Raw genomic sequence first — 12,680 nt, 5'->3', positions numbered from 1 at the left:
GGATCATGGTATTTAAGACATCATTAATGACTTATACTTGGCCATTAGCTTGAGGGTAGTAGGAGGACGATTGGTCTTGGTGAAAACCGAGCAACGATGTTAAGTCAGACATCATGTGATTCTGAAAATGAGACCCATGGTCTGTAACGATCATGCGGGGCACACCGAAGCGACAGATGACCTGATTAAATAGGAATAGTGTCGCAGTTTCTCCATCAGCTCGGAAAGTGGGAAGGGCTTCGGCCCATTTCGTGAAATAGTCCATAGCTACAACATTGTAGTTGTGTTTAGCAGAGGAAGTGGGGTTGCAAGTGACGAAGTCTATCCCCCATTTGGAAAAGGGGCCAACAGAGATAACTGGGTGTAGTAGGGCTGGAGGAGTGCACATTTTATTTGTAAACACTTGACAAGGGTGGCACTACCGGATAGCCTTGATACAATATTTGAACAAGGTTGGCTAGTAGTAGCCCGTGCGTAAAATTTTCTGAGCAGTAGATATGCTAGAAATATGACCGCCACATGCCCCAGCATGGCAGTCATTTAAAACGTGTTCCGCCTCTTCATGAGTGAGGCAACGTCGAAGAATTGTATCAGCGCCACGACGATATAAAGTATCGTTGAGCACTAAATAGTGTCGTGCTTGGTGGCAGATGCGACGACAGTCACCTGACGATAGTTTAGGGTGGAAACGTTGCGCTTGGAGGTAGACAAGAATGTCACCATACCAAGGGTCAGTATAGTCGATCCAATAGGCAGCTTCATCCGGGAGAGGATTGTGTGCTATCTCGTTGGGATCGACGATGTCATGTATCTTGATCTCATGCTCGATAATATATGGATCTATGCCAGTAATTTCCTTGTAAGACCAAGAAAATTCATCGTGGAATTCCTTAAAAAGGCAAGTGGAGCTTGCAATTTCCTCATGATTGCAATCAACTCCAACCTGGATGTTTTTTATGATTCCTGTCTTGATAGAAATATCAATGAGAAATTTATTTGAAAGATTGCCCATGTTTCTCTTCGAGTCCAAAGTTTGGATAGTCGTATAAGGTGAGGGAATGATTTTAGGTGCGTCAAATGATAGGATTTGAAGAGGCATCATGTCCGAATCAGATATCGAAACAAGATGGTGAGAGTCCACCCAAGGTCGCTCTTCTAAACACATGATCTCTCTAATAGCTTCATCCGAAGGTAGGACTTGATTGACGAGATCGAAAGAAGGAGTAGTTATGGGAGGGGAGGTGGTACCATTGGTGTTGGAAATAATACTGAGAGGGGGGGTGAATCAATATTTACAAATCAATAAATTTTTCATTTCCATAATCATATTTATATACGCTACTTCAGAGAAGGGAACTTGCATGTGCACGCAACTATTCTTAAGGCAACCAGTGTATATCCAGTGAACTTATGATTTAGTTAATTCATCATATGTTGATCTTTAATCAGTTCATCAGTACTTTATTAAACATTAAATAATAACCATGTGCAGTAATAATAGAATAAACCATCACACATAAGCAACACACATGAACACCAAGATTTAAGGTGGAAACCCAATGTGGGTGAAAACCACCTGTTGTTGTCGTCTCTGTCTTCTTTTAATAATAAGAAAATTTGTTTACAATATTGTTTTGGTGCAGACCCATACCAGTACGTAGGAACCTATTTGCAGAAGGCTACAAACTTCTCTCATTCTCCAGCTTCTACTGGAAGGGAGCTACAACCTCCTAGTTCTTGTACTAGCTGATATGTTTACTAGTACGTAGGCTCCAACCTATAGAAGGCTACAACCTTCACTCGTTCTCCAGCTGCTACTGGAAGGGAGCTCCAACCCCCTGGCTCTTGTACTAGCCAATATGTTTACTAATACGTAGGCACTGACATATAGAAGGATACGACCTTCTTTCTTCTTCCAGGGACCACTTTTCATAAATTATCGAATTAGATACTCCTGGAACACAACACCACAATCTGAAGGAATCGTTTCATCATACTGGACCCATCAACAACATTGAACCTCAAAAGCATAACTACAATACAACTATCAAATACTTATGCATCAACCAATCACTGAAACTCAATCATCACTCTCTGAATCAACCACAACTGAATCAATCAATCACTGACAACCTCTGAACCTCTGACACAACTAAATCAAACAATCACTGAACCTCTGACACAATTGAATCAACCATTCATTTATACTTAATCAAATTCAACCAATCAACTGGAACAGATAGATCACTATAAGCAGTACACAATTATTAACCCAGAACACTGCATCAACAACCAGAACTAACTGTAACCTCAGAATGCATGTGTCATAATGTATACGCTCCTTTAATGAAGTAAACCTACGTGTGTACGCTACTTCCTTTTTCCCAACCTGCGTATACCTCTAAAGATACTGAATCATAAGACCTCTGAACCACAAACTGTACCAATCAGTGACATTCTGAAGATCTACTGTCATATTATAGAGTTCTAAACATATAGCAACAAGGATCATCCTTCTTTCTCAATCAATTATTCAATGAGACACAAACTATTTATGCATTCAATTTTACTTTAAGATCTAAGAAGACTCATTGACAGGCAACAGTAAAACAACAACACTGATCTCATAGATCACTCATCCTTGAACATCAATTTTTTATTTTTCATACACTACCTGGAAGAGCTGAACCAACATGTATACACATCTTCACGAAAGAGAACCAGTGTATAGATCTGCAAATACTTAGTTATAACTTCGCTGCAATTCCCGACTTCAGACATACCCAAATCATCAAATATAAAGGATAAAACATGTGTTAGCAATCAGATCTAGCCCATCCATTATTAGATCACATAATGATAAGTCATTGTGATCTTGATCCATCATTAGATCTCATCTATCATCAAACACTTAGGTGCATACTTAGTTCAGATCAATCAAAGCATTAGAAGCCCATAACCTGCATATTTGATCTGACACTTCATAAGATATTCAATACTTGTGCACCTTGGCCTAATGATCTTCTCCTCCTTATATAGTTTTAGGTCTTTCTCAATACCTTGGACCAAAACCACTTAGGACCAATACCTTGGACCAAATACCTCGGACCAATACCTCGGACCAATACCTTGGTCCAAAACCTTGAGCCAAATACCTCGGACCAATACCTTGGACCAAAACCTTGATTTTCCATCCCATACACACTTTTCCTTCTGTGAAAGTGCGTGTATACATATACGATCCTTTTGTTTTATTAACTTGCGTGTATACACTGCTTGGACAAAGTGAACCAACGTATACTTCTTAAACCACTCTCTTTCTTTAATTCCTTGATTCTGATCTGTAATCCTTTGTTCCTTCATCCTATTCTTTTGTACCATTACCTTGTTCCTTTTGAATAGACTTGTTATAATTTCATTTTCCATATTACTTCTGAAATGATTCCTTTGAACTGCCCTGCATTTTGTCACATCTGTAAACACAACTACCATGCATTCTGTCACCTCTGATATCTCTTCTATAGATTCATCTAGTTATCATATACAAGTGAGTTGTTCTACTACAAGTGGGTTGCCATCAAGTACAATACATGCATCATAATGCCAATAATTGGCAGTGACCAAAGTGACCGGAGATTCAGATGAAGATTGAATGGTTTGGTAGGCTGATTCAGCTGGTGACAACAAGATTGGTTCTCCTTAAGTGTCAATATCTGAAGGGGCCAGGAGGATCCAAGGATCGGTCGGTTCGTGAGGAATGGATGAAACCATAGAGACCATCTGTGGAACCGCGGGTGGCAGAAGAGGGAAACAACCCATCAGGGAAGATCCCTTCAATAGAACAGTATCGATATCGATGTAAGAGTCAGGTACACCACCCACTAAGGGTACAGATCCGCTGCGTAACGGGGAATATTCAGGGGTGCAAAAGGAAATTTGATCCACTGTGACTATCTTTCCATCTAATGGGAATAGGATGATGCGAAAGATAGTAGACACAATGTTAGTCATGGCATAAGTGTTTTGGAGAATTTAGCATCTACGAATAAACACTAATTCACTGACAAGTAGTTGCACCTAGAACAACAATTTAAAGTGTTTTAGAATTTTCCTATAAGCAATAGATAAGAAGAGAGGATAAAATGCCTACCTGTAGTTCCACTTTCCTCTCGTCTCCCTTGTATCGATTCTGTTGCTCCTTCCCATACTTAATCCGCTTGAAAAGTACCCTATAAACACAAAATAAGACGAAAACCAATCAATGCATATGATCCATTGAATATAAATGAAAGGAATCATAAGCAATTCATACATATAAGCATTATGAAAGAACACAACATATGGAAAAAGGTTCAAACACTTTATTAGATAGAAGAAGGAATTACAACCATCAGTGTCTGATTCAAAGTCATTCCTCCAGCTTGGATCCCATCCACATCACATCAAAAGAAAGACAAGCTTATGGCATCACATCATTTGCTCCAAAGTCAAGTCTCATAGCAGCATTATCTCCTTAAAATTCAACATAATCCAGCCAGCCCCTGATCACTTAGATGAGTGGTAAATTTACAGGAGGATGAAGGAGGTTTTTGTCATAAATGGTGGCATTGAATGGCCTTCCATACTTAGAATTAGTTCCATGGAGGAAGGGATGAGAGGATAGGATGCACCTTAACTCATTCCTCATCCATTTTCGAGCTCATAGGAGTGGATAACTGAGGGAAGCTTCTAGATGACTCCAAGAGATAAGAATATTCTCCAAACCCCAATTGAATTTCACTCAAATTCACCCAGTGCAGCCTAAAGAGGGCTTAGGTGCTCTGCAGAGCACCCTGACAGTGTATCTACCTGCGCTGCAGAGCACCCTCACAGTGTATCTACCTGTGCTGGTCCTTTTAGAGACCATTTCTGGATGTATTAGGTCATGAAACTTTCTGGGAAGGAGGCATTCCAAGGGGTGACTTGTTTAGGGCATGTAGCAACTAAAATTAGGGTTTGATGAGCCCTAAAACAGTGATATGAATGTTGGGATTTTATGTGCCCAAATAGATCTGTAACAGCTGCCCCCTAAATCATGAAGTTGGAAAAATGCCAATGTCGAATGAAATGATTTATGATGTGATGAGGAGGTATCAAAGTGGAAGGTGACTTGCATCAATTACAATACTTATATCATGATATTTGATTTTACATGAATCACTGAGGGAAGGCATACCCATTCTTAGCTTATAAACGCTAATTACATGTACATAAACAATCATCTACAGATATAGACCTATGATCGGAATGACTATCAATGTAAAGCCATTATACATATGATTTAGTACTCCTAATATCGCAGCCCGGATGGATGAAACTAGATCTGGGGTCTTCAATCTCGTTCAACTGTTCGATCAAGTACGAGTCTAACCATGTGAATATGTGATCTGAAGTCGAACATGGGAAGACACCATCTGATTACCAGCCGAATATGTAAGCTGTTAACAGATGCGAGAGAAATCACCGATAATTATAATGATCCTCAAGGTACTGCAGTACATTCTACATGGTGTGAATGGATGATTTGATGTCGAACACCATACAACTTCTTTTGGTCGAAGGCCATTGATGTATGCCTATCTCCGAAAGTGAGAGACCTGCCATTGATGCATATAGGCCTCAAGGTACTGAATGGGTGTTTCTAAGTCAACTTCTTGGATAATGAGTTGATGTCGACAAGAAGCAACTTGTCACAAAAGGCCTTGATATATCCCACATCAACGACACGAAACAAGTGTAGTGATTTTCGAGATGGAATTTGACTGACAACACAAAGTTCAGGAATGGTGGTCATGAAAATGAAGGTTTATGGTATTGCAAAAGATGGATTTTGACTGGATGACTTCTCTTGAACATGTTGGCGACACTAAAGTGAATTGGTAGCATTGACCCAAAACAAAGCAATGGATGGTATGATAGACCAATGGTATGATAACCATGAAGCTAATAACCCAACCCAAATAGTCATGGTGATGGAGTGAAAGTATCATGTTCAAGAGCGACCTGCTACCATAAAGTGGTTTTCCCCTTTTTCCATTTTCCCTAGTCATTGCTGACCAATACCTCTTTATTTTTATCAAGCTTGAGGAGGATAACATATGCTTGTTGTATAATTTCACCCTTTAAGTGAATCCATCACTATTTGATGTTTTAATGAGTCTAGCGAAGGTGAAACTCAGTCTTGTCTAGATGGACAAGTTTGTCGCTATTTGATGTTTTTAACGAGTTTAACGACAAAGATAACTTGGTCCTTTTCATGTTTAGAGAGTTTGAAAAGGTACAAAAAGAAAACTCCACAAGTTATTTTTCGTAAATTAATCTCTCAAGCCCGAAAAAGTGTAAAATAATACAAGAGAGATATCGTTTCCAATCCGTTAACGAGCTGGAAAGGACAAGCGCTTGGAAATCTTTTCATGTTTAGAGAGTCTGAAAAGAGCTTAAAGAGGACTCCATTTTGAGGAATGAGTGGTGTCTAGGGTAGAAACTGGTTCCGGTAATGTTGGAACTTCTCAACACATGTTGATTTATGTGAAGAGGCTGGCTAATAAGACCACTCATTGCAACTATTCCTCAAAAAGGGGTAAAACAACCAAGTGAAAGCATATGATCGGCCAAAAGGATGGTGGTGATGGGATGAAAACAACCAAGGCTCATTTGGCGAAATAGGTTGATAGAACAACAATCACGAGGGTTAAAATGGAAATGGGTTCATTTTTAGATAAACTTGAACCATAGGGAACTGTGCTTGGATTCAGTTTCATGTTTACACAAGCTTGAAATGAAAACTGTGCTTGTATTTAGTTTCATTTTTACACAAGCTTAAAATGAAGAACTATGCTTGAATTCAGTTTCATTTTTACACAAGATTGAAACAAAGAACTATGCTTGAGATTGGTTTACATGCCCCTAGTATGATGAAAAGGAGAGTCTCCTCTAACCAAATGGAAGTCGTTGCAGTAAAGCAGGACGATTATCCAACACCTTTTTGGCTTTGTCCAGATAGGGATAAAGGTGAATGGGGTGATTCCCTTCACATAACCTACAGGGAAACTTAACTTTACCACTAAGTGCATGCCCCCCAAGCTTCATTACATTCACCTAAGTAGACTACTCGTGGCTATCAGGTGGATGGAATGAAGGTTCATATACAAGATCAAGTGAAAGAATCGACTAGGATTTTACGAGATCTAATCAAAGACTCGACTTGGAACTTGGGACCTTGTTGCATTTTTTAATGAGAGTAACACAAGACAAGGAATTCTTCTCAGAGACCCTTGTTTCATTTCTTAACGAGGTTGACACAAGACCAGGAACTATCCTCATACTCCTTGTTTCATTTTTTAACGAGGTTGAGACAAGACCAGGATCTATCCTCATTGACCTGTTTCATTTTTTAACGAGGTTGACACAGTAAAAGAACTATCCTCATATCCCTTGTGTCATTTTTTAATGAGGTTGACACAAGACCAGGAACTATCCTCATGGGAGTTGTTTCATTTTTTAATGAGGTTGACACAGTAAAAGAACTATCCTCATATTCCTTGATCACAACTCATAAGAGGTCATGAAAGAGAGATTTGGTTCCAATACCCCCAGTACATGATGTACAACATCACTGAAATGATCATAAGTTAATGTAGGTATGGAATAGGTTGCCACATAATTAACCCATGGCGGGGATGATGCCATTGGTACAAAAGGACCATTTAGGGAAGATGGTTGACTAGGAGCCATATTTGGACTGGGAAATGAAAGTTGGTCAATGGTGACAATTCTGCTTTCATGTGGGAAAAAAATCACTCGAAAGAATGTTGAAACAATAGCTCCCATGTCATAAACATAGTCGCGCCCAAGAAGTAAATTGTAATCTAAAGGGCCTGGGACTACCATCACATTGAGATAAACAATTTTTCCTCCCAAAGTAATAGGTAACTGAGGGAGGATCCTGAATGGTTGACTGGTTCCTCAGTTAAAAGACAACAGATTCTGGGTAACAGGCACAAGCGGCGGAAAATTGAGCGGTTGCCAAGCGGTTGTGGAAAGGATAATCATAGATGCACCTTCATATATAATAGTGCTAGATGCAATCATATTACAAACCTGTACTATGATCTGGAAAGGCACATAAGAAGGAAGATAGAATCCTGCCAGTCAATTCCAATCAAAGGAAGTGACTAGACTACTTGGAGGGGGTATCATAGAAATGAGAGAATTAATCCCTTCAGTTATGAGAGTGGGAGGATTTTCCTCCTGCCTTGATGGAACATGAGGACTGCCCCCAAGCTCATTAGAATCTGAATAAACAAAAATAACTTGAGTGGTATCATATTCACTCTCTTCGGGAAAGGTACGATTAGCTGAAGGTGAAATCAGGTCAACTGTTACCTCGACCTATTGATTTGGGTCAGGTATAGACTCATAGGATTCACTTTCAGAGAGAGTGGTTTCGACCGATGGTTGATTTTGGTCAGTCAATTCATCAACTAGTGAAGGATTTAGGGAGAGTTTCCTGTAACCAGATGGAAGTCATTGCGGTGAAGCAGGATGGTTATCCAACACTCTTTTGGCTTCATCCAGATAGGGACAAAGGTGAATGGGGTGATTCCCTTCACATAACCTACAGGGAAACTTAACTTTACCCTTTTTTCCATGAACTTTACTACCACTAGATGATGGTGTGTCACCAACATGACCTCCAGAAGTTGATGGCACAAGATGATGTGAACGAGAAGACCATTCTTCTAAGATCTGAGGAATATCAGGACAATTTCGAAGAAGATGGTCTCCTCCACAAAGTTTGCATGGATATTGAACTTTGTGAGGCTTGACAGATGATTTCTCATCAGATGTTGCATTCAAAGCAATGGTTGCATGGTTGCCCCTCTGCTGAATTTTCTTCTTCTTAGCCACCTGGTTACTAGTACCAATACTTTCACGAAGTGAAGAGGAAGAAGGGGAGGAAGAAACAACCGAAGAAGAAGGCAAAGGGTCAACTTTAGGATCAACTGGAGGTTGATTTTGTCCAATTGGAGGTGTAACCGATTGTGGAGAAATCACGATATTTTGACCCAAGGAGGTTAAAAACAACCATACTGGCAAGCCAATGGTAAATCTTGGAAGGGATAATGTAGCCATATAAGGAGAACCAATATTTCCTAAAGGAGGAAAAGGACTAGGATTCCCATCAAAAGGAATTCTTTGATCGGTGGACTCCGGATTTGTCGCCATATGTTTCAACCTAATATCAACTAAGGAGCGAGCATGGAGGATGTTATCCACAGTCAATTAAATTTATTTTAATCAAATTAACATAACAAAAAAAAGAAGGATAATCTAGGCAAAAGGTTTACCAAGTAACTGTGAACTGCAAAATACCTCCCGGCAAACCGGGAAGTATGGGCAAGAAATCTCCCCGAATGATGTGTTCGGTGTATCAAAATGTACAATGCGGATGACTTGGTTACCTAAGGATGGACATCAACCTAGTGTTGTCCTCCCATATATACCCGAAATTACGTGGAGGCCCAATCCGTATAAGTGTTGTCTAATGCAAAATCACATAGTGAGAGCATTCCCATATACTTTACGTATTGTAACACCGCCCTATATACCTGAAGGTACATGGACAAGCTACGATATACTCACATTCATGGAATGAGGTATCACACTTGGGATGTATTGCAGACAAGTTAGCGACAACTGCTTTCTTTTACGATGCCAGAACACGTCTCTAGCCTAGACCTCTAAATGTTTTTCGTTAGGTGACAATGCTCCATTAGGTAAATTCAGATAAATTTTAAGTTGATCTTCTTTAGAATTTTCCTTTCAAGTTTCAACATGTGATGTATGTTTTCAATTCCTAAAATTCAACTAATATGATAAGAATTCTTTCCATTCAATTTAACAATGATAATCCTTAGCTAGTAGGTATAAAGCAATCAGATCTTTCACAAAGAGCAAAGAGCACATATTATGCAATTTCCCTAGCTATTGCTTTCAAGCATTGACAAAATACAATATGAATGATGCAAGTTTTTCTTTTCCAATCCCTTAATGTTATGATGAACAAAAAGAAATATGCACATACAATTAATCAATCTTTCATAAGAACGAAGACTTTTACGACAGTTCTAATTCAAATGAAGAGAAGACTTTGCGACACTTTCTTTCGAATGAAGATTAATTGACCATATTCTAAATTTGACTATAGAATGATAATGACAAAGAAAACATTAAAGAAACATTAATCAATCAAATCAAAGTAGGGCTAGCAAAGGAGATAAAAATTTGTTCTCTGAGACATGACATTCGTTGATCAATAACCAAGCAAACAAGCAGAGAAAAGTTGGCAAAAACACTTTCCAAAGGTGGGAAATTGACCTAAGGTTGATCAACGTTGGTCAAAGAGGGCCTAACTGTGCTGCAAAGCACTGTCTCTCACTCAAGAGTGCTCTGCAGAGAACTGTCCCCTGACCAAGCTTGCACTGATTTTTGAGAGGCCACTCAAGAGTCATCTAACCTCAATTTTTGACCAAAATTCAATGCAAAAGAGATGAAATAGACTCAATGAACATAAGTAGGGTCTACACGAATGTCTTAGGAGGTGAGTAAGCTACTAGGAAAGGTGATAGTTCCCCAGTGGAGTCACCAATTTGTTTTGGAGAATTTAGCATCTACGGATAAACATTAATTCACTAGACAAGTAGCTTTGCCTAGAACAACAGTTTAAAGTGTTTTAGACTTTTCCTATAAGCAATAGATAAGAAGAGAGGATAGAAGGCCTACCTATAGTTTTGCTTTCCTCTCATATCCATTGTATCGATTCCGTCGCTCCTTCCTGTACTTAATCTGCTTGAAAAGTACCCTGTAAACACAACAGAAGACGAAAACCGATCAAAGCATATGATCCATTGAATATAAATGAAAGGAATCAGAAGCAATTCATACATATAAGCATTATGAAAGAACATAACATATGGAAAAAGGTTCAAACACTTTATTAGATAGAAGAAGGAATTACAACCATCAGTGTCTGATTCAAAGTCATTCCTCTAGCTTGGATCCCATCCACATCACATCAAAAGCAAGACAAGCTTATGGCATCACATCATTTTCTCCAAAGTCAAGTCTCATAACAACATTATCTCCTTACAATTCAACATAATCTAGCCAGCCCCTGATCACTTAGATGAGTGGTAAATTTATAGGAGGATGAAGGAGGTTTTTTCATAAATGGTGGCATTGAATGGCCTTCCCTACTTAGAATTAGTTCCATGGAGGAAGGGATGAGAGGATAGGATGCACCTTAACTCATTCCTCATCCATTTTCAAGCTCGTAGGAGTAGATAACTGAGGAAATCTTCTAGATGAATCCAAGAGATAAGAATATTCCCCAAACCCTAATTGAATTTCACTCAAATGTGCCCAGCACAACCTAAAAAGGGCTTAGGTGCTCTGCAGAGCACCCTGACAGTGTATCTATCTGCGCTGCAAAGCAGTGTATCTACCTGTTCTAGTCCCATTAGAGACCATTTATGGATGTCTTAGGTCGTGAAACTTTCTGGGAAGGAGGCATTCAAAGGGGTGACTTGTTTAGGGCATGTAGCAACTGAAATTAGGGTTTGATGAGCCCTAAAACACTGATCTAAATGTTGGGATTTGATGTGCCCAAATAGATCTGTAACATTAAGTCCAACTGTGACACAACAATAGATTATGGTCGAGCTTTCTATCTACGACTTCGATGTCCACAGTTACTGTTTTCCCACCCAAAGTGATGGGTAAGCTAACTAGGTAACCTTTTGGGATGAAAGTGTGGCCATCAAAAGATTTAAGGGAATTTGACAGCGTTGATAGGGTTGGAGAACCCAAATCAAGCCAACATGAAGCCGACATGACACAGGTTGAAGCACCTTCGTCAATGACAATTCTATGTACTCCTCGCCCTTTCGAAAATATTTGCACTTGAAATGAAAGCTAGTGTGAAAGGGGAGGTTTACATTTGTCCATGTCGAAAATTGCAAGCATGGAATCCTGAGGGTCGACCCCACCAATTGTCGAAAGCAAATCTTTCCTTTGTGCTGGATAGATTTGTAATAATTCGAGCACTGACATAGCTGACGGTGCTTGTGCCAAATACTCTACAATACTGTAGTTATGGGAAACACGTGCATATGTATTATGTGTTGTGCGACGAAGTTCCCCTTTTGGGGAGTGAATCACAAGATCAAAAACTGACCTTTTAATATGAAGATCATTAGGCAATAGTGGGTTTTGATTCGAGGAAGCTTCCTTAGCATTAGCGACTGGAGCTCCATAAGTTTTGGATCTGGTTTGAAGATCTATCATGTCAAAGGTGTAAACGGTAGATGGTCCTTCACCAACGGAAGGATGATGCGAACTGTCGTTGCCTCATTGCGGGGGTTGGGGTTGGTTTTCAATAAGGTTCTGTTGCTATTGAGCAAGGAAAGGATTGTTTAGGACCGCATGGTTCCTGCCAGTGTCCTTTTTAGAAATGAAATTTGTGCATTCCTAGAGACGTGGACAACGATATGTCATGTGGTCTTCCACACAAAATTTTCAAGGGAATTTGGCAGGTTAGTTCTTTCCATCATCAGAGGGTGCAATAGCCTTCTTCTTTG

This window comes from Pinus tabuliformis, chromosome X (genome assembly GCF_031772625.1).
Source record: "Pinus tabuliformis cultivar Carrire ecotype Pingquan chromosome X, CPIR1, whole genome shotgun sequence".
In the NCBI taxonomy this organism is placed as follows: Eukaryota; Viridiplantae; Streptophyta; class Pinopsida; order Pinales; family Pinaceae; genus Pinus; species Pinus tabuliformis.
The sequence above is the reverse complement of the archived record's forward strand: the minus strand, read 5'-3'. Positions refer to the sequence as shown.